The following is a 23,588-nucleotide window of genomic DNA, read 5'->3' on the forward strand; positions in this document are numbered from 1 at the left end:
AATTGTTATTTCAGGAGAGCACTAAAATTTTGTCGGTTGTGAAAATGTGTCAATCTTATGATTGACTATTCTGGTGCACATGTTGGTAGAGGTGAACTGGTGGGCCTAAGAAATGCAACGTTAATTTCTTCTCTTCTGATCCAGAAATACCTTAATTTCTCTTCTTCTGACCCAGAAATACCTTAACCTGACCATCTACAATGTGTTAAAGTAGGCTTAGGAAATGTTACATTAAAGTGTAAGTATGTGCTTCCCAGTGGATGTGGATAAAATATAAAATTGTAAAATCTTAGAGTGGTAGGGACTTTGAGAGGAAACTGGCATAGTAGTTCTTAAGCACCATCTACCTCTAGACTGGCTTTGTTTTGGGAAGAAGAAAGAGCAACTGACTTGCAATCAGTATTTACCATATTACACTCAACTGCGCTATATACCTCTTTGTTGGCTTGAAAATATTAAACTAGATAGTTTCCTTAGCTTCAAAATGGAGTATCAGAATGATAAGCTGTTATCAAAATGTGGTCCACGGACACTTGGGAATCCCTGAGACCCTTTGAGAGGTCTGAAAAGTATAAATTATTTTCATCATACTACCACGGTGCTATTTGCCTGTTCACTGTGTTGACGTTTACACTGAGGATGGAAAGCAATTTGGGGCAAAATTGCTGGTGCCTTAGCACAATCAAGGCACTGGCACCAAATTACATTACTAGTCATTGAATTTTTTTTTTTAATCATCACTACTCACACATGAAAAAGCTGGTTTTGCTTAAGAATGTTGTAGGTGAAGCAGGAGAAATGATAGATTTTATTAATTCTTGACCCTTGAGCATATTTTCTAATATTTTGTGATGAAATGGGAAGTATATGTTTCTTGAGGAAAATCATATGTGTGGTTGAGTTGCAAGCTGAACTAACTACTTTTTTTCATAGAACCTCATTTTTACTTGAAAGAATAACCAAAAGACACACAGTGGTTGTTTAGACATCTGCTTGGCAGACATAGTCTCAAAAATGAGCAAAGTGAATCAGCCAGCCATTTTAAGAAAAGCAACTGACACTGCTGTCAATAATAAAATTTGAAGTTTCAAGAAAAAATTAATAGTTTGGAAAACTTGTATCCACCATCATGAACTTGATGACTTCCCAATACTTAGAAACTTTTCTGATAAGATTGGTGGTGATATTAACAAATGTGATTTTTAAAAAACTGAGTAATGAAATATGTCAATGTTTTGAAAATCTACACAACTCAGCGTACTGATATTTTCCCAAATGAACCAATGCATGATGATACAAAATCATGCAAAGGTAAAAGATGCATTTAAAGATCAGTGGGTTTTAAAAGTAAGAGAATACAAAAAGTTCATTGATATTCAGGCTTCAAATTTCATATTGCAATTAACCTTTGAGAAACTATTACTTGTCAAATTTTGATATCAAAGAATAGCTCCAGTTGTCTGGAAAGGCTATTGAAACACTCTGCCTCTTTCCAACTTAATATCTGTGTGAAGTTGGATATTTTCACATGCTTCTACCAAATCAACATCTCACAATAGATTGAATGCAGTGGCACCTATGAGAATCTAGCTGTCTTTTATTAAAGAGATTTGCAAAAATGCAAAACAATGCCTGTCTTCTAATTTTTTTATTGTGGCAAATATATTTTAAAACTTATGCTTTTGTGTTACTATGCAATAGGCTCATCATTGAATGATTATTATTTATTTTAAATGAATAATCTTTTTTCTCAAATTTAGTTTCTAATATAACATTGATAAAAGTAACCATAGCCCTTTGGGATTTTCAATAATTTTTAGAAATGTAAAGGAGTCCTGGGGCGCCTGGGTGGCTCGGTTGAGCAACCGTCTTCGGCTCAGGTCAGGATCTTGCAGTTCGTGGGTTTGAGCCCTGCATCGGGCTTCGTGCTGACAGCTCGGAGCCTGGAGCCTGTTTCGGATTCTGTGTCTCCGTTTCTCTGTCCCTTCCCCGCTCATGCTCTGTCTCTCTTGTCTCTCAAAAATGAATAAATGTTAAAAAAAAAAAAAAAAAAAAAAAAAGAAATGTAAAGGAGTCCTGAGACCAAAGTGTTTGAGAACCATTGGACTAGATGGTCTCTAAAGTTTATTTCAACTAATAATATTTAGAACATGCAACCATTCTGAGGCACCTGGGTGGCTCAGTTGGTTAAGCATCCGACTTCTGCTCGGGTCATGATCTCACAGTCTGTGAATTAGAGCCCCGCCTCTGTTGCTGTGCTGACAGCTCAGAGCCTGGAGACTGTTTCAGATTCTGTGTCTCCCTCTCTCTCTGCCCCCCTCCCCTGCTCATGCTCTGTCTCTTTCTCAAAAATAAATAAAAACATTAAAAAAAACATGCAACCATTCTAATGTAGCATTACTCCTGTAAGAGATCTTAGACATTTTTCTCTGAATGCTTCTCAATGTCCCTTCTGAGTAGCCCTCAGTACTGAAATCATATTGAAGATGTAGGTTGAGCAGCATAGAGTACATGAATAGGCTATTAGAAGTAGGCTTTAATAATAATTATCTTTGGAGATTTTTAAAAATGTTTATTTATTTATTTTGAAAGAGAGAGGGAGCCCAGTGATTAATTTTATGACTATTCTAAATTCTTGTTCTGTTATATTGCTTAAATTGTTTTTGATCAATTCATTAGCTATCGCTACTTCCTGGAGTTTCTTTTGAGGAGAATTCTTCTGTTATGCTAAGTGAAATAAGTCATACAGAGAAAGACAGATACCATATGTTTTCACTCTTATGTGGATCCTGAGAAACTTAACAGAAGGCCATGGGGGAGGGGAAGGAAAAAAAAAATTCGAGAGGGAGGGAGCCAAACCATAAGAGACTCTTAAAAACTGAGAACAATCTGAGGGTGATGGCGATGGGAGGGAGGGTAGGGTAGGTGATGGGTATTGAGGAGGGCACCTGCTGGGATGAGCACTGGGTGTTGTATGGAAACCATATTGACAATAAATTTCATTTAAAAAAAAAAAAGAAAAAAAAAAAGAGAGAGGGAAAGTGCAAGTGGGTGGAGGGGCAAAGAGGGAGGAGAGAAAAAATCCCAAGCAGGCCCTGCACTGTCAGCACAGAGCACCACTCGGGGCTTGATCCCATGAACCACAAGATCATGTCCTGAGCTGAGATCAAGAGCCAGACACTTAACAGACTGAGCCATCCAGCAGCTTCACCTTTGGAGATCTTTAAGGGAAAATTCCTATTTCTTTGAGGAAGTAGGTTCTTGTTTCAGGAAAGCAGAGTGTTGAACTAGGTAGCATCTTAAATTGTTGACATTTCAGAAACACTCTTACTTTTGCCTTAGAAGATGGAAATGTTAGTAACTAAACCCTCATTTTCCATTCACTATTGCGATGTTCTTGTTAGCATGTGTGCTAAAAAAAGTTGGGCATTAGCAAAAAAAAATTGGGCATTAACTTGGTATCATTTCCTTTGAAAAATGAATTTCACATTTCACTTTTATAGTTAATTCAAATTCTACATAATTTAGTATAATTGTTAAGAAGGAAAGCTAAGAATTATGGAGTTCAAGACACACCGTTTTTGCCTACTGATGCCATCTATAAAGAACAGAAGTGATGACAATAGTAAATAAGGTTTTATTTTTTAAAAATTGATGCAGGTTGGGGGAAAGTTTCAGTTGTAATGCAAAATAAAATCTCTACAAAAATGTATTTGATCGAATTTGCATACAGGATATTTTTTAATGCCTCCCTAATTTTTATTTTGATGTATAAAAGACAAGACACTGATATCTTTTCAAGTCAGTTGAAAAAATAAATGCTTTAAAGGGAGTTGTTTTAACTCAGAGGTCAATGATTCAATAAATTAAACAAATTTTAATCCTTGACCTGAGTTTGAAACATGTGATACTATAATTTAATGTAAAGGTGAACAAAATTTTGTTACAAGTGTTTTTGGAAGCACTTTAGTACTTAAAAAATACCTTAGAATCATTGACTCTCAGGGTCAGAAGGTCATTTAATCCAACCACTCATTTGATACTTGAACCTTCTTGCTAAATCAAATAATAATAATAATAATAATAATAATAATAATGGATGGGGATAAAAAAAGAAATAGGTGTGGCTTAGAGACAGCTTTAAGCAAGATTAAAAAAAATCTAGTTTGAAAGCTTTTAAACTTTTAAAGTATAATTATACAGGGAGGTGGCAGTGTTTTTATTTGCTGTTTACTTTTGATCTCTTACCTATTTTTGGTAGAGTGGGACATGCTTTTGTGAAAATGTTTATGGTTTCTTCACTTGATGTCAGGAAAATTGTTTGAAGTTGCCTTGTAATTCAGTGGTTTTTCTTTTTGTAACCTAATTAGTGTTTGGCTTCGGTTGCCAAATTAAAAGCAAGTTAGTCTGGATTTGGGTGACTGCTTTTGAATGGATAAGTAATATACTGAATTTTAGAAATAGCTTTATTGTTTGGGGACAAATTAGACATGTTAAGCATAAAAAAATCTAAATAACTCCAGCTTACACGGAAGTTAAAATAAGCTTATGCACTCAATGCTAATATTTTTGTTAAATTGTGCTTTACTTTCTGACACTTGTGTGCATACGTGTGTGTGCATGTACCCATATTTACTTTTCTATAAATTGATTGGTTATTTTATGTGTATTTTTAAATTCAACAATACATTTTGCCATCATTTTTATGTCAATAAATATACATTTATATCATTATTTTTAATGAGTATAGAGTAGTGTTATATGTACATATCATAATTTGCTTATCCAGTTAGTAGGTTATTTCCAATTTGGGGTTGTTATAAAAATTCTGTAATGAACATAAATATTACATATATATTTCTTTTAACATTTTTGTGATTAGTTCTTTAGGATAATTTTTAGAAGTAGTGTTGCAAATTCAAAGGATATCAACATTAAAAAATTTAACACTTACTCTCAAATTACTATTCAGAAAAGTTGTATCCAGTTTATAATCTAATCAATGGTATATGAAAGTATTTTTTTCCCCACACACTCACCAATACTAGTTTTTGACCAGTTTATAAATTATTTTGCCAATATTTTAGGTGAAAACATTTTATTTATATTTCTTTGATTATTAGGCAGATTATAGATATTTTTGTGTTATTGAACATTTGTATTTCTTCATTTATACACTTACTTTTTATATTCTTTTGAAGTGCTTGTAACAATTCACTTTTTATTTAATAAATTAAGGATGTCCAAAAGATTTGACAACCAGAGAATATGAACAATGTCACCATCATGGCCAGATATAATAGCCTGTGGCCCAGGTTGGATTATTGATTCTTTGAAGGATCCTTGAGGGGAAAGGCCATCGCCTTTAAAAAAAAAAGTTATTGGGGCACCTGGGTGGCTCAGTCAGTTGATCATCTGACTGTTGGTTTTGGCTCAGGTTATGATCCCAGGTCATGGGATGGAGCCCTGCATTGTACTCTATGCAGGGCATGGGGCCTTCTTAAGATTCTTTCTGTCTCTCGTCCTGCTCCCCTCTCCCACTCACTCTCTTTCCAAAATATAATAAAAAAATGCTGTACTTATTAATTGAGCTATAATTTACATGTAACATATTAGTTTTGGGTTTACAACATAATGATTTTACTTATTTAAAAAAATTTTTGTGTTCATACTGTCTGGCACAATCTCTCACCCATGGTCATTATTTGCTGAGTGAATGAATGAACAGACGGAGGAATGGGACAATCCATGGTGATTGGTGTTCTGAGGATTCATTTTCCTAAACAGATTGTGATTTTCCAGAAAAGATGGTGATTTGCTCTGGCATTTCCTTCTCTAACTTTTTAGTTTTATGCTGCCCTCAAGACCAAAGTAGCCACTTTTATTTTGGAAATGACCTAAACTTTTCTAGTTCTTAAAGAAGTAGCTTACTTTAAATTATTTTTTGTGAGTTAATTCTTAACTCTTTGCCCTTCATAAAATGTTACCTGTTTATTCCTAAATTGTTTGCAGGAAGAAGTATGCATTTAAGTCCTCTTTTTTATAACAATTAACTATGTGACTTTAGAAGCTCATGCTTTTTAAATTGTTTGCTCCAAAATCCACCAATAGTGTAAATCAGCTGATAATGTGAGTCAGAGTTGCTTTTAACATATGTAGTAAGATTGCATTGATATGACAAATGAGATTTATTGACTTCATATTGATGTATATTAGAATATTATTTGCCCTAAATGTCTAGAATCTGATTTGTTCCAATTTTAAATATTTCCAGAGTTAGAGGTCTTAACTCCAGAAGAGTCCAATGATTGAGAAAATGAGATACTTGTTAGCTGCAATATTTTTTTGGATGCATTTTATTTTATCCCCCATTATTTAAATGCAAATGAAAGAGATAGGTTATATTGTGTATCTTATGTAATTCTAACTCATACTTTTAAAGGAATGGTTGCCAGAAAGACAAGGTGTGATTATTTTTATAATATACAAGTATTGGATTCTTCCAGATTTTATGCTTTTGGGTATACAGCATTTTGCTATAGATTTATTTTGTGGGTAACTTCAAATTATAATTTACGACTCAGGGCAGGATAAAATGTAAGAATAGCTTATATCAGAACAAGTATTCTTTGCTGGCTTTGAATTGTACACAGAATGTGTCAACATGGTGTTATATAGTGTACCAGATAAAATTGCTCTCCTGAATCTGAAAACATTAGAAAGCTGTGAGGAAGAAATGGGTGTTACACCAAAAGTAAATTCAGAGCTACCTTCCCTGGCCAGACTCTCCTGTACTTCTTACACCCATGGAAGTAGGCATCATAGAATTGTTGGAAACCTGTGAAACTGGAGTGAAGAAGGCCTGAGGAACCATTCTTTACACAGAGAAGGAGGTCTAGAGAAGAAACCTAATAGTGTATTAGCCATCAATACTTAAACCTGTCCAAATGCCCAGGACTTTTATTATTTATCAATCCTGACTGGAAAATAGAATAATTTATCTGGGTCACTTAGGCAAAAACATATTATAGGAGCTGGGGTCAGGGCTGAGTTAGATATTTATTTCATATCTCATATTCAGATGCCTAATTCATTTTAACCATTTGTGCTATAAATATAACGTTGAAAGTGATGTTTCCTACAAAAGATGTTGATCGAGATTCATTTTTTTTTCCAGAATGAATCTATTTAAATCTAGTTAGCTAACTAACTGGTTAGTTAACTAACCTATATGTTTACTAGCTATGTTTAAAAAGTGTGTATTGAATCAAACCAATCTCTAAGTCTAGGAAAGTTTCTGACCTAAATTAGGAACTCAAGTTCCATTATTATTTTAAGTTGAACACTACTCATAGCCATCCTCGCATTTTGGAAAGAATATGGCCCTTGTAACAAAGTTTCTTTGTTTTCATGGAACTAAAAATGTGCTGTATTTTGACCAAACAATAAAAATAAACTACCAAACTACCTTCTAATGCATGGGGGTTCTGGAGAGAGGAAACCATAGATATTTAGAGGCATAAAGTGACTCATTGTGCTAGTTAAAACTTTTTACAAGGCTAGCTCTGTGTGTTTGAGTTGCATCTGTTACTTCTTCAGCCAGAACTAAAGTGTGTGCAAGCAAAAGAATTTTGGATTGAATTTTGCCTTATGCAGAATGCATTGCGTATAGCCTAAATGTCTAAATGGGTTCCATACCTTAGGCAGAACAAGAAATGCATCTTTTCATTTTTATTCTACCTATAAGATATTCCTGTTGGACACATCCAAGATATTTTCTGTGAAGTGCATTAATTTTAACTTGTAGACATAAATTAAACATGTTTTTCAAATGTAACTACTTGTAAGCTTCTATTCCTTTAAAAATTGTTTTTCTCCCTTTTCTTTTTATTTACTGATACTTTAAACACCTACTTTAGTACTGCTTTTTTTTTTTTAAAGCCATAATGGATAGAGATGTTGTATTCCTAGAGATAGAACAATGAAATAATTATTTCTTTTGATATTATCATCTTGAAAAAGTTGTTAGAATAGATGGGGACAACTGCCTGAGTTAAAAATAGTATAAATTTTAGACAGAATGTATATACTCCTTTAATAAAACATTTAATGCGGTTTACTTATATTATTAAATTTCATTTTCTGTCTAAACTTTCAGGTCACTTTCATGAATTCAAAGGCAATTTACCAGTGATTTCTGGGTGCTGGGGCTGATTTTTTGTCCGTATTTGTAAGTATTGGTTTATTTATTACTCTTCTCATTGTATAATGAAAAAGTTAACAGTTTGTAAACAAGATCTTAATTTCTTTTGTGTGTGAATTTTTATTATTTTCTCTGTTACTTTAAGTGCTATTAATTTTTTGTAAAAGTTTTCTTAAGAGGACTCTGGAAAAAATACCAGCTGGTGAAAAAAGCCTCAGTTTATGATTTCCAGTAAAATAACACAATGGTTGGGCCTGTTATAGTAAGCTGAAAGAATAAATATCTTACTTTTTGAAGATGGGGCTCAATAATAGGAATGAATTACCTTAAAGGAGCTAGTCTATATACATATGAATAATTTGCCCTGATAACTTCCCTCAGTCTTCTGGTTGTATGGACTTGAAAAGTATTATGAGCCTATGCACATGGAAAAGATGTGAGATGATACAGAATTCAAAGAGCTGTCAGTACATGAGGAGATTATGTACTAAGGAACCAAAGGCTTATTTAGTAAATGTATAATGTGTATCCAAAATGGGGGCATTCCTGCCTTCTTCACCATCCCTAAAACACGAGTAAATTTTAAGTGGTATTTGGGAATACAAAGATATCTTTTTCTCAGGAAAGAAGATAAATTTCAAGAAAAAAAATGGAATGAACTTGAATGAATCAATTAAAGTACTTTAAATTTATATATTTTTATTAGTATAGAAGTAGTTTAGAGTATGAGGCAGGTTTTAAAAAAGTCTGTGTGCATATAAGACCATACTTAAGTAACTTGAGTTTAAAATATATTTATATGTGTTTATTGTTGGTAAGGAGCTCTTATACATTTGATAACAATAAAGACATAGGAAACTTGTTCTCTTTGAGTGTACTCCTACAAAGGAGTTTTAAAGAATGTGCTTCTAGGAAAAGTATTTAAAAAAAAAATTATAAATTGGAGTTTAAGTAATTCAGTATTTAAGCAGAGCATAGGGAAAATTTATTTAAAACCAACTTTATCTTTCTTTTAGTAGTAGCACTGATTGGGACAAGCATTATGAATCAGCTTAAAAAAATAGATGTGAATGTTGAATATAGTTTAATACATTTTTATATATTTTTAATGCCTTCTGAATGAATAGATTATTTTTGTGGAACTATCAATTCACATTTTATTATTTGAAGACAATTCTTATGTAAAACACAAAATATTAAACGGCATGGCTCATTTGGATTAAATATAAGCTTTTAATTTGTGCAAGGTATCATAGTGAGGATTAGGAGGCGAAAAAGATGGAGAAAGAAATGTAAAGTACCTTTGAAGTGCTCTCATGAAAAAGGATAATTCTGAGGAGTTGAGTTTATCCTATTAGAAATCTGAAAGGAAACAATTTTGAGTTGTTCAAATCTTATCTTAGTTGCTTTGTCCTTTCTTTTAACTCCTTTCTCTCTTCTTTTGTATCATTCAGTCATTTTCTTTTTTTTAAATGTTTATTCATTTTTGAGAGAGAGAGAGAGAGAGAGAGAGAGAATAGGGGAGGGACAGAGAGAGAGGGGGACAGAGGATCTGAAGCTGGCTCTGCATTAAGTGTAGTGAACCTGATATGGGGCTTGAACTCATGAACCTTGAGATCCTGACCTGAGCTGAAGTCCAGTGGTCAACCAGCTGAACCACCCATGTTCCCCTAAATCATTTCTTTCAGTAAGTTTTTAGGATGACTACATTTTTAAAATGACAAATAGGAGATAAATACTGGCATTTCAACCAAGATGGCATTCATTAAAATATTAAAATTAAAATATTTACATTTCTCATTACCTAAAGTCTCTCTTTTCTTATTTCTTTACTCCTCTTCTGTGTCCCCCCTCCACCAGATGTACTTAGGCTAGCTTTGAATGGAGGTGATCCAATTAGCTGAGATTTTTCTAGTGATCTAACAAAGAGAGAGACTAAAAATAGAAGGGATACTGTGGCTGTAGTTTTCATATGGTTATTTCTGGAGTTCAACTTAAAAAAAATCTTTTAGCCAGTTTTTATCTGATCTCTTAGGCAGAAGCCATGCTAATCATACAGGCCCAAAGTAATTGTTTTTCAACCCTGAGAACTTCCATATGTTAGTTTAGGGCATGGACTTTGTTGTTCCTTTGTTCAGTGGTCTTAAGCTTTGTTAAGGCCATCTCCTAAACTGGAAATTTCTTATTAAAGGAATGTAGCAGGATACTGCTGAGATAAGTCAGATAAAATTAACATGGCATCCAGAATGCTTAAGTTCCTATTCCTTTCAATTACTGCAGAAATTGTCCACCACTTACACTGAATGATGAGGCAGCTAAAACAATAGAAATATTTATCTAGTTTGGTTTAAGAACAAGCAAATGGGATATGTGACAATGGCTTCTTTTAGGAACTTTAATTTCCATACTGGAACTGCTTATTTGCTACATGATCTAAGGAAGAAAGTTATACCCATGGCCATGGGAAGGTTTCTTAGTAAGGCATGTAGAAGCCAGTCTGTGAGATAAGGAAGGTGGGATATTGTTTTGCACATCCATAATGAATGGGCCACACCAAGGGTGTGTGAGAATCAACTGGAATCTTACCTACTCACATCAACCACCTACATCAGAAGAGGAAAACACTGTGAAGGAAAATGGTTATCTTCTCAGAAGCTGAAAGCCTCTTACACTATTTTTTTCCTCTTTAAAAAATAAAACTACCCTTGTCTTTTTCAAACGTAGACATTGTATAAGAACACTTTGTTTTGCATGTGCATATCTCACATTTAATTCTTTATCTCTAATTTAAAAATAATTGTGTAATTCTGACCATTCAGTTTTACCAGGACAATAAATGATTGGTTTAAAAAAACAACAACAACAACAGAGATAGGCCATTAAATACCCTGCTTTTTCAGGTTACTCAGGCCTTTTAAGTTATTTGATAGTGAATTTACATTTATAAAATTCTGTCTTTGTTCATGGTCTCGAATAGCAAACTTTTCCCTGAAAAGATACAAAAGTATTTTATTGTCTGGCATAAGAAGTGATTATTGCTTAGCCCTATGCTTGAAGCAATAATAATAACAATATCTTATTTTGGTATAACACTTGCTTTTACAGACATTAAAGTGGCCGAGTTTTGTAAAAACTGTTAGGTAAGTAGGAATTATCCTTATTTTTGCAGAGTAGCAGGACTCAAGTATAGGGACTCATGGTGTAATTAATTCAGTGCCCTTTCCACAAACCAAACTGTCCTGTCACAGAGAGAATTTTAGTTCTCTTTCTTTTGTTGTTTTTGATCACTATCTCAATCTCCATTTGGTGGTCATACAAATATTTTCAAAAAGTTGAGGAAGAGTAAGTCAGGGAGGAGATTGTAGAACACTTTTTACCAATTCATTTCCTCATGTCCCTGGATCATTTTCTCCTCCTTGACATTTTCCTGTCCCCCTATTTCAAAACTGCCACATACCGTGCTTTAGCTGAAAGTTTTGGAATTGTGTTGATTTTCAGGAAACAAACAAAAAATCATGAATTCATGTCTTTGTGGTATTTTAAAATGGAAAGAAATCTGTTTCAAACTGAGCATAGCCCAGACCAAAGCTCCCGCAAGTGAGAATGCCTGTGATTTTCAGGACAAGCAGGTCTAAGTGCATTATCTTTAAAAAATATTATTCCAGGCTAATCTTGACATAAAGCAGGTAAATAAAAAAGATGAGCTGTGAAAATCCACAAATAGGGCTTGAATGCCATTTTCCATGACAACGGGAGCTGCCCCCTGAACGCATTAATGCTGGGAACGTAAGGAATTTACAATTGTGCCTTCTCAGTTTTACAGTTGTGTGCTCATGTTAATTAGAGATATACTGACATTTGAAGTATCTACATTAATACACACAGCTACTGTACATTTGTGAACTGTGGCCAGAAATCTACTTTAATTGAAAGCAGTTTGCTAATCTGAATGTGTATATCCATTACATTTTAAGCTTTTAAGTTTTATATACTAGTGCCCTTCGATACTTTTTCTTTCTGCTCTCTTCACTTTCTGTTTCTAATTTATTTTTACCTGAAAGGACAGCCTGGCCTATTTTAATCTCCTAGTGGTGTTTTGGAGCAATATTGATGGAATTTTGAGAAAAAGTGTTTTTAATAGTGTCCTTTATTTGTTGTAGTTTGAATATCTTTTCCCTCTCTGACTTTCTAAATTGTGGGTTTTTCTTGCAAACCTTTAAAATGGCCTGCCACCTAAATAAGGTAGGATTTAGGTTTATGGAATTTGCTTCACTGGCTATATTTAAGCACTAAAAAGCTACTCTTCACAGTCACGCTCTGGTTTTAGCCAGAAAAGCCCAGTATTAGAGACCTTGGTGGGATGAACAGTGAAGAGGCATTCTATTTTTTTCTAATATAGCTGGGTTTCATCTTTCCCTCTTGATGTCAAGCCATGTATCTTAATTTTTGGTTTGCAAATATGTTCACAATAGCTTGATGACTTGAGGTCATTGTTAGCCCTAGAGTTTTTGCTTTGTCTCTGTCACACAAAGAAAAGACCTTACATCTATTTTTTGCAAGCTTGTATTTCTTAAGAAATAAGAAATATTTGCCTGTCAGGATTTTTAACCTAATTGTTTTGTACTTGTTATTTAATGAAACTCCCACACTTACTTTTTGGACCAATCCCTGAATATTACACAAGACCAGTTAGAAAGAAGCTTCCTTTTAGCAGAACCAGAACAAGCCGCTCTAAAAAGTTTGTAATACTCTGGACTTGTTTCATTAAACCATTTTACTGGCACCATTAAACTGCTGAGACCTGGGCCCATTAAAACTTACTCAGTATTATTGTTAGGATGATGGCCTATTTTACCCTTTATTACTTTTTTTCCACTGTGCTAAGTTCCTCTGTTCTTTATTCTTTCATGTTGCTTACTACATATTGTGCCATCACAGCACATTTGGTAATTCCAAGTTAATTGCTCAATTATCAGTGATAGTCATGAAGCACTTGAAACATGCACAGTGGAAGATTTAAAAAATTTCAAAATAAGTTGGTGTGTCATAATCTCAAATGTGAAACATGCCAATATCTGCAGGCATAAAAATACACTGCATGAGCTAGGCATTTCAGGGAAGGCAAAAATCTACTCTTAAAATCAGTGCTCTTGTCTGGCAGTGAAGTGTTTCATCTTTGCTAATTTCAAACAACATATCTAAATTTGATCTTGGTTTACTTTTCAACTCTAAAAATTTGGTCATGGTTATAAAAGAAAAGGGAAGTAAAACTGTATTGATTCAGTTTAAATGTTTTACCGGAACCTTACAATCATGATATTCACTGTTAAGTGGAATTTGATGCGAGGTAGATCCATGTTGGATATCAATCAAAGAAGCTGACTTACTAAGGATGTAGAGTGATCTCTTTATAATGTTTCTTCATTCATAAGGCAGTCCTCTAATCAGAGGACAGCATTATTACAGTGAAGGTAGTATGTTGATGCTGAATTTAGACTGAAACAACAAGAACAACAAGAACAACAACAACAACAACAACAACAACAACAACAACAACAATGGAACAATGACACTTTGGGGACTTATTTAGAATATCATGCAGTAATATTCTCAGATGACTTCAAGATAACTACACATTATGGCAAAATAATTATTGTAACTCTTTTGGCAACTAGGCAACTATCATTAAATTTTGCATTAGTATTCAGTTTAGGGTTTTCTCTAAACTAATATAGCGCCAACAGCTCTTTTTTAGATGCTATTATGGTTCTTTCACATTTTTATAGTACTGTAGTAAAGCTGAATTTACTGGCTACATTTGAAGGTGGAGTAAAGCAGCACAAGAGTCAACATTAAAGTGATTCAGTGCCCGTTGGAGAAAAATTCTTCTTAACTTGAGATTGGAAACAATGTGGGTCTTGAGGGCAGTTTGCTAAGAGCAGCTAATAAATTTGAATATTTCCCTAAGAAGCTGTTCCCTGAACTTGCTATTAACCAAGAAGATAGGTTTAATCATCTTTCAGCGTTCTTACATAACTTTCATTACTATTTAAAGGAATTAAATGTATGTAGAGAAGGGGAAATAAAGCCGTAACCTGAACTTAGTGGTGGTCTCAAATATAAGGAGGTGAGGGAGTGTCAATAAATGCAGTAATTATGCACAGCTAACCATTATTTTATCATTAAATGACTTATAATTATAACATATATAATGTAGATCATATATAAGTATTATAATGTCTTATCCTTCATATTAAAACAATTTTTTTGAGAGAGAGAGAGAGAGTGTGAGCATGAATGTGAGGGGAGGGGCAGAGAGAGCGGGAGAAAGAGAATCTTTAGAAAATCTTGAGCAGATTCTATGCCCAGCTTGGAGCCCAATGCGGAGCTCTATCTCACGACTGTGAGATCTTGACCTGAGCCAAAATTGAGTTGAACACTTAACCAACTGAATCTGCCCTATAATGTCTATACTTCAGTTAACAGTAAAGTCATTGATTTACTCAAGCATTTAGATAGCAACAGTTTAGTAGCTATTTAGTTTATAAAGACTGAATAATCAACAAAATCTAGTATGTTTTGTTGTATGCTTATCTCTACACCTCACTTTCAGCATGTAGTTTCATCTGAAGTACATATTTCATGTTATTTTGGAGTATGGATACAAATGCTTATCATTTCACCAAGTTTTTGACCACTGTAAACATCAAAATGTGAGTTAAATGTTCTAGTAAAGATAAATTTCTCTCTTCCTTCCTTCCTTCCTTCCTCTTTATTTCCCTTTCTCCCTCCTTCCCCCACCTCTCTCTTTCTCTCTCTCTCTCCCTGATACATATATATGTGTATCACCTACATATAGCTTACTAGAGTTTTTCAAAGATGCAAGGCAATCATAGTGTAAAAAGATTAATTTCCAAAGCATCATCTTCCATAGGTGACTGGCAAAAGAGACTGATCCTTAATGTTTAATCAGTCAAATAAGTTTGTCCACATGATGTAATGCTTATTATTATTATTTGTTTAGCACTAAGGGCTTGGCACAGTGCTTACAAAAGAAGAAAAGATAGTCTCTAACCTAAGGGCTTAAAACTTGATATGTTACTAGAGAGTTTATGTGGGTGGAGTTTTCTTTGGATACAAACTGTATTGGAGATATCTCTTTCTTTTCAGCTTACACAGTTTCATATAAACTTAAGTGAATGAATTCATTAATAAAATCAGATTTTCTATTTTTGTTTCACCTTTGGGCTCTTTTATACCTTTGGAACACATAAGCACAACAAAAAAAGATATGTTTGATGGCTAATTATGATTTTTCCCTTTTTGACCCAGGCATAATAGATAATTAAGCAATAGCATTAATGAAATCTAATTCTGCACCCCTATAGCTGCCTACATTATTAGGTGGAATTTAAATTCTTTTTTTTTTCTTTAAAGCTATGGCAGGCTGGGAAGAAGCCAGTGGCTTGATTTTAATTATTGCCACCAGTGTTCTGAGTTTCACTGAACAAAGTGCAGAAGAAAAACAGATATTTATATTATATATGGATATTATATACAGATATTATTCCTTCTGTGAATATTATTTTTCTTCCATGACTATATACATATAGCATCACTAACTAGAATGGGTTGTTTATAAGGTGAGATTGGTCACACATAATTTGATATCTCATATAGCAGTGAGTATACACATAATGAATAGTTGACAGGTTTAAGGGATGGAAACATTCTGGGCTTTCTGGTAGTGGCCATTTGTAGAAGGCACTGTTGATTTTGTGACTAGTTACAGAGGGTTTTTCCCTGGACTTGCAGTCATGGAACAGATAGGAATTGAAAGGTAATATCTGGGGGAAGACTGAGAAAGTAAGACATGAAAAATATGGGTGTAAACAAGAGAGCTGAGTGTAAGAAAACTTTGAATGCCTGGAACTTTTTGAGAAGATATGATTGAATAAATAGAAGAAATATCTGTCCTTCCAATTTCACTGCAGTAATTGAACAGAGGAGACAAAAGGGAGAGAAGTTAGTGAAACAAGACTGTTGAAATAGGAGACTTTTGTAAAATCACAAAATGGATTTGAGGATTGTTATTTAAGATGTGGAAATAATTATTTGGATGACAGTAGTAACTTAAAAAGAGCTCTATAGTTTTTTCCCCCTAATTTGTTCAATTTTATTGATTTCAATTTAGTGCATTTTAAGAACAACTGTAGGACTTTTAGGAAATGGGTAGCCCCTGGTAGAAAAACCAATGAGAATAATTTTGCTTTATTTGGGGAAAGATTAACATAGATATATATGAAAATACTCATTTAGGTATTGCTCTAATATTTTATATGGGAGATCTTTAGAAATGTCTTGTAACTATCACCAAGAAGCATCCTTGTATCATCTAGAACAAAGAATCTTGTGAATTAGGTTTCAAATATGTTATATGATGTTTTTAGTTTTAGAGGTTGGGAAGTTCTTTGGAATAACATTTCTGTAAAATGACTTTTAGTGTAACGAATCTTCCTTTCCTTTCTCCTTCTGCTTTTCCTCCCTTCTTCCCTCCCTTCCTTCCTATCCTCCTTCTCCCCTTGAGTCATTTCTTTCCTCATTTAGAGATAGTTTGTTTTCAGTTAGCCTGTATGCTGCTTGCAAAGTTGTAAGATAATAACATGTGTCCATTAAATTGTAGGCAGGCTCACGTTTTTGATTAAGGACTGAAGTGTCCCTATTTGGTGTCTTTTTTTAAAATGTATTTTATTGTTTAAAGTTTTTATTTATTTATTTTGACAGAGTGAGAGAGAGCAAACAGGGAAGGGGCAGAGAGAGAGAGAGAGGGAGAGAGATAATCCTAAGCAGGTTCTGCACTGTCAGCGTGGAGCCCAGTGCAGGGCTTGAACCCACAAACCATAAGATCATGACCTGAGTCAAAATCAAGAGTCAGATGCTTAACCAACTGAGCCACCCAGGGGCCCCTATTTTAATTTAATTTAATTTAATTTAATTTAATTTAATTTAATTTAATATAATATAATATAATTTAATTTAACTTTATTTTATTTTATCTTTTGGGCGGGAGGGGCAGAGAGAGAGGGAAAGAGAGAATCTTAAGCAGTTTCAACACCCTGCATGGAGCCCCACACGGGCCTGAATCTCACAATGGTGAGATCATGACCTGAGCTGAAATCAAGAGTTGGATGCTTAACTGACTGAACCACACAGGTGCCCTCCGATTGGGTTTCTTATATGAACTAAGGGTACTCTTGCTCTTTTTGTGTAATCAAAGAAACTGAAGAACTGTTGGGATTAGTTTTACTGTTATGAGGTGATGAAGTTAGGATAATGGGAAAGAAGTGGTCATCTTTATTGACCTAACAGTTTGCTAAACCTGAATTAGGATTTGTCAAATTTGAAGGCTTGTTGAATGTTTGCTCTCTATGAACAAGATTAGTCATGGTCAAAAAGGATAATTTTTAAGTTTTCAGAAAGACTTTCTATAGTCTATAGACTGTTTGGCCGTATACTTACAACCTTGAAGGCAGTCCTTAGTTGTGTTTTTCTGGCAAGTCTTCCATACAGAGTGAATTCGTCACAGTTTTTGATGTTGGTTGTTTCTTGAGAATTAGTTTGACCAGGGGTTAAATATCCCATGCAACCAACAGGGTAAAATTTATGAATGATCTTAAGAATACTAAGCAGGAAATGAAACCCAGATATGCCTGAAAGAAAGTTGTGGATTGGTTAAGGTTATGATTATACAGGAAACTGATAGAACAACAAGCTGTGCAGCAATTTGAAGTGTTTAACAGGGAACAGGCTGCCACTCTCTCATTACACCACTGGCCAGACCAGCACTCTAAACTTCCCAGTGTCTGTGGCAGGAGAGGAGTGGGAGGGAATCAGGGGTCTATGGCAGAGAGAAGTTAACAAAAAGCAGCTATTGCTTGTGCTGAGCACCCGTATGTTTTAGACATTGTGCAATGAACTTTCATGTTGTTATTTTTAATCCTTTCAATAGTCTTAAAAGATAATTCCTCCCTCTTCCAAGTCCCCAGTTTTTTTTCCTCTGTCTCTAAATTCTGCTTTCTTTTTTGCTTTAATAGCACTTAAAATGATTGGTAAGTATCATATATTTGTATGTTTATTTAATGTCTATTTTCTTCACTAGACTAAAGGTTTTGTCAGGGCTGAGACCATGATTATTTTGTTCAATCCTGTATACCCAGTTTCTATCACAGTGCTTGACACAGTATTCTCCCAATAGATATATGTTGAGTGAATGAGCACCTGAACAAAATATAAAGGAAAGAAGGAAGGAAGAAAGGAAGAAAAAGGCAGAGTTGGGATACAAACACAGTCTATTTGACTTCACGACACATGTCTTCTCACTCTAGAACAGCAGCAGGGGTTCACTTTATTTAGAATATTCTTGATTATGCACTTATCTGACAAAAATTTCATGGTTTCAGCTGTCATAGAGTGTCTCAAATCTGTTTGCATTGTAGTCTGAGAATTCTTACGTCTTATTTTGAGCCTGAATGCCATGAAAAAGCTGAACTGCCTTTTTATCATACTGTTGGAATATTGCAACCATTTTATTTTAACAGTTCTCTCTAGAAATATAGATTTCATGTTCTAGATTTTTGGGTTTCTGCTCTTCCTACACAAAGAGAGTGCATTTCTCTTTCCTTTTCTGAGATTGTCACATAATTTAGGTTCTTGTGCTGCTAAATTGACTCTCAGTAATAGGCAGAGTGACTGCTGTATGCTGTGCTGAGTTTTTTTCCTGGAGAAGAGGTGTGTCACTCTTGTTCAGAGAGGACCTGTGGGAGGGGCTGGGCTCACCCACGGAGCTCTTATCTTGGCGGGTGCCAGGCACTGGGGCTTGGTTTGGTCATTGGGCAGTGAGTTCCTTCTGTTTTCCTCATTTTTGCTGCCTGAATTTTTCCTTGTTAGTAATAAATATCAGTGTCAAGAAGTTTTTTGCTTTAATATTGCTTTTTGAATAGTGGTTTTGATGAGTTTCATATCCTTTTATCTCTGGTTCCATCTTTTAAAATAGCCTTACTGTGTCTTTCCATTCTATTCCCCAGGAAGGGAGGTAATATAAGTATGTTGAGAGTAAATTCAAGGTTTGTCCAATCCCATAGTACAGAAAAGTGTCATTGTGTCTAGGCTTTCAACAATGACATATGTAGCCTTGAAAGCATACATTTTAAAGGTGTGCAGATATGGTTAGATCAAAAGGAAGTATGTATCTCCCGGATACATTGAATAGGTGCATATTTAAATATTGATGTCAGCTTAAATTCTCCTATGTAAACTCCCAGGAGGATACAAGAAACAGATTTCTGTGATATGAAACAATAATCATCTTTACTGGACCAAATTGACAATTTTGGAAGCTCTGGTCATATGGGAATTTATCGTTCGAAGCAGCCTGTCCTACTTGGAAGTTAGTATCTTAGTGACGAATGATCTGACCCATTAGGGTCTTCACCTTGGACGGTGTCATCAGTGGTCAATTTAACTTTCAACTTGCCCTTTGAAAACTATTTAAAGATGTGATTATTTGTTTTCCCAGTTATGGAAAATCCTATTTTTTTTTTTTTTGTAGCAAAAATTTACTTCCCAGGAGAGTGCTTAGTATCTGTTAGAAATTAATTCAACTCAACAAATATATACTGAGTACTGATTTATTCAAAGGAGAACATTAAATGCTGCATTGGAAATAAATACAAGTACACAAAATTCCTGCCATCAAGAACCTTAGAATCTAGACATAATTATTAAACCCCCTTCCTCATTCCTTTTTGTGTGCTAACACAGTGTCTAACTAGTGCCTAACTAGTACATGGCTCAAAGGAGGGATTAATAAATGTTAATTAAGTTACATTGATTATTGCAGAGGAAAGGTGTAATTTCCTATGCAGAATATATTAAGTGACTTAATAAACTAAAAAAAAAATAGCACTCTGGGGGTTCAAAAGAAAGCTATATCCCATGAAGAAGAAAGACTATAGGAAGCAGACTCTTTGATGGTCTTTGAAAGTTGAGTATATTTTGTTAAAGGAATAGGGGATGAAGACAGAAGCATCCTGGTAGTGAGGGGATATCACAAGGCTGAGTTTGGGACAGACAAATGGAAACAAGGAAGTATGGGTTAGGGAACAATGAGAAGTCCAGTCTGACTGAGGTACAGGCTATGTATAAACTAGAAAATTTAGTGTGGTCATATCATTGTGACCTGTAAGGCTAGGTTAAGGTGTTTGGTGGATTTTAGGGGGCCATCACAACCAAATAGTCCAGTGGTATGGCGAGAGCTTTGCTTTTGAAAAAGTAGTTCAGCCAGCAGTTTGTAGAGTTGATTAGAGGGAAGAAAGTCTTGAACTAGAGAATAGCTTGTGAGGGCTATTGTAATAGCCTAGGCAGGAGGTAAAAGGTGGTATTTGGGGAACAGAAAGAAGAGACTTTGCCAATGTAGGATCAATAGGCCTAGTTAGATTATATGTGGTGGAGAGTATGGGGGAAAGAAAGGAGTCAAAATGACTCTAATTGCTGTCCCCATTCATGAGTAAAAATTAGGAGTATTTTTTCTTTCCATGGAGAATTGGGAGGAAGAGGCGTTTTTAAAGGAATAAGAATATACTTAAAATTACTTTGAGGTTTAGAGGCATAACATAAACACAAAAATCATTAACACTAGGAGTTAAAGTGCACCAGGCAGGGTGTTGTTGATTTCAGAAGGGTAAAGTAAAACTTGGATACTGTGAGTGAGAAAAGTAACAATGCTTGAGATTATGGTATTCTTATCAACTGGCTTTCACATAGGGATCAGTACATGACCTCTGTGGGGAATAAAACAGGTGCATAGAATTTGGTTACTTTTAAAACTTTCTCAGATAAAATGATGACTATGACTCTCTGATTATATTGCCATATTTTGTCCTTCTCTACAGAAGGAATAGTTGCAGCAAATATACTTAGAATATAGGCCCTCTCTGCTTATCTCTTTCAAGGGAAGAAGAGGTAGTGTAGGAAAGCATATTCATGAGTAAGAAAAGACTTATTGAAATAAAAATTAAGGAAAGAAAAGGCTTTTTCAAGAGAATGGGATAAAGTCAAGTTGATTTCATAAAGGATCCTTGTCATTCTCATTATTTTATCGTTCAGACTAACACTAAAATGCATTCATTCATTTATTCATTCACTTGATAAGAATATGAATTCAGGACTCTTTTGACATCAATGGAGTTTAAAATGGAAAAGGAAGATTTAGTCCACAGGAATTTGTAACCTATTTGTGGAAGGAAATGAAATATACATATATGAAAAAGAATAGCAAAAAAGTGACTGGTACAAACAAAACCTAACAGTTCCTCCCTGGGAAATGCTTTGGCCATTATTTCTTCTTCATGGCAGGAACCTTGTAATTGGTGGAAGGAACATGGCCATTGTCCTTTCTTAGAGACCTAGAGTTTCTGGACATCTCCGTCTTCACTCAACTATGTATGCAGCCTCCTGACACACTGAACCCCTTACTATCGCTTTATTGAAGGGTGCTCTTTCATTACCTGTGTATGACTTAAAGATCTGGCTCATTTGGGCCTAGCAAATAGCGCATATTATGGAGTGCATAATAGGTTCTAATAAAATGCTTTTGAGTGCATTACAGAAGCTCTGTCATATGTTTTATCAATTAAGATATTTTAGGTTAAACAATCTTTAGAAATTTAAGTATCCTGTCAGTAAGTACAGAATAAAAATTCTAAGTGAGAAAAAAATTAAGTATCCTTTGAAAAAGTTAACATCTATTACTTTTTCACATCTTCTGCCTTTTATATGCCTCTAATACTTTAAAACCCCCACACAACTTTTGAGTGCCTTTCATGAATCACATTTATATTAGATACTTCATATTAGTTTTGAAATATATGGTGTGGAATCCCTGCCACCCGTGGGTACTGCTGTGTACTAGCTGTGATCTTATGCAAATCAAATAACCTCTTGGAGCCTTAGCTTCCTTACCGGGAAAGTGAGACTCTTACCTACTGCATTTTTTTTACAGCTTTATCAATGTATAATTGGCATACAATAAACTACATATATTTAAAGTGCACAATTTGATGTTTTGATGTAGGTATACACCAGTGAAGCCATTTCCCCTACCAAGATAATTTGCATATCCATCACTCCTCACAGTTTCTTAATGTCTCTTCCGAGTTCCTCATTCCTGTCCCTCTATCTTTCCCTGAGTTTACATCAAGGCAATCACGGATCTGCTGTCACTATAGATTAGTTTGCTTTAAAAAATTTTTATGTAAGTGGAATTATGCATTATTTATTTTTTTGTCTAGTTTATTTCATTTAGCATAATTATTTTGAGATTCATTCAAGTGCATGTCAATAACTTATTTTTTAAATTGCTGAGTAGTGTTTCATTGTATGGATATACCACAATTTGATTATCCATTCAGGTTCTTTCTAGTTTTTGCTTATTACAAATGAACCTACTCTGGACATTGTCTTTGGGTAGATATAAGCTTTCTTTCTCTTGGGTAAATACCTAGGAGTAAAATAGTGAGTTTACATAGAGTACGTTTACCTTTAAAAGAACTGCTAATTGTTTTCAAAGAAGTGGTTGTACCATTTTACATTTCTAATAACAATGTATGAGAGTTACAGTTGCCCTACATCCTTAGAACTCTTTGTATGTTCAGTCTTGAATTTTAGTCATTCAGATGGCTTACAGTGATATCTCATTGTGATTTTCATTTGTAGTTCCCTAGTGACTGATGATGTTGAACATCTTTTTATGTGCTTATTTACCATCTGTCTATCTTGTTGAAGTACCGTTTAAATCTTTTGCTGTTTTTTTAAAATTGGGGTTGTCTTCTTTTTTATTGAGGTTTAATTGTTTCTATATATTCTAATTTTTTTTTATGTTTATATTTATGTTTTGAGACAGAGAGAGACAGAGAATGAGCAGGGGAGGGGCAGAGAGAGAGGGAGACACAGAATCCAAAGCAGGCTCCCGGCTCTGAGCGTCTAGCACAGAGCCTGACGCGGGGCTCGAACTTGTCAACTGAGAGATCATGACTTGAGCCAAAGTCAGATGCCCAACCGACTGAGCCACCCAGGGGCTCCTATATATTCTAAATTACAAATTATTTGTCAGATGTATGTTTTGCGCATATTTTCTACTAGTCTGTAGCTTGCTCTTTAACTTTAAGTATCCTGAAGAGCTAAAGTTTTAAATCTTGATGAAGATGAAGCCCAATTTATTATTTTACTTTATATTTCATGCTTTTTGTGTTGCACTTAACAAATTTTTGCAAAACCCAAGGTCACTAAGATTTTCCCCTTTGCGTTATTTTAGAAGTTTTATAGTTTA

The 23,588-nt window shown here is 34.5% G+C and overlaps 1 protein-coding gene across 6 annotated transcripts in view; it reads left to right on the forward strand.

Annotated features, from left to right (window-relative positions):
* Nucleotides 1–23,588, forward strand: part of SOX6 (SRY-box transcription factor 6) — a 693,831-nt gene that overhangs the window by 187,900 nt on the left and 482,343 nt on the right. For all 6 annotated transcript variants that reach the window (XM_078433264.2, XM_078433262.2, XM_060606110.3 and 3 more), the window contains one exon: nucleotides 8,159–8,230. The gene's annotated coding sequence lies outside the window, so the exon portion shown is untranslated. The remainder of the gene's footprint in view (nucleotides 1–8,158; nucleotides 8,231–23,588) is intronic.

Source organism: Panthera onca, chromosome D1, assembly GCF_046562875.1.
Source record: "Panthera onca isolate mPanOnc1 chromosome D1, mPanOnc1 haplotype 2, whole genome shotgun sequence".
Classification (NCBI taxonomy): Eukaryota; Metazoa; Chordata; class Mammalia; order Carnivora; family Felidae; genus Panthera; species Panthera onca.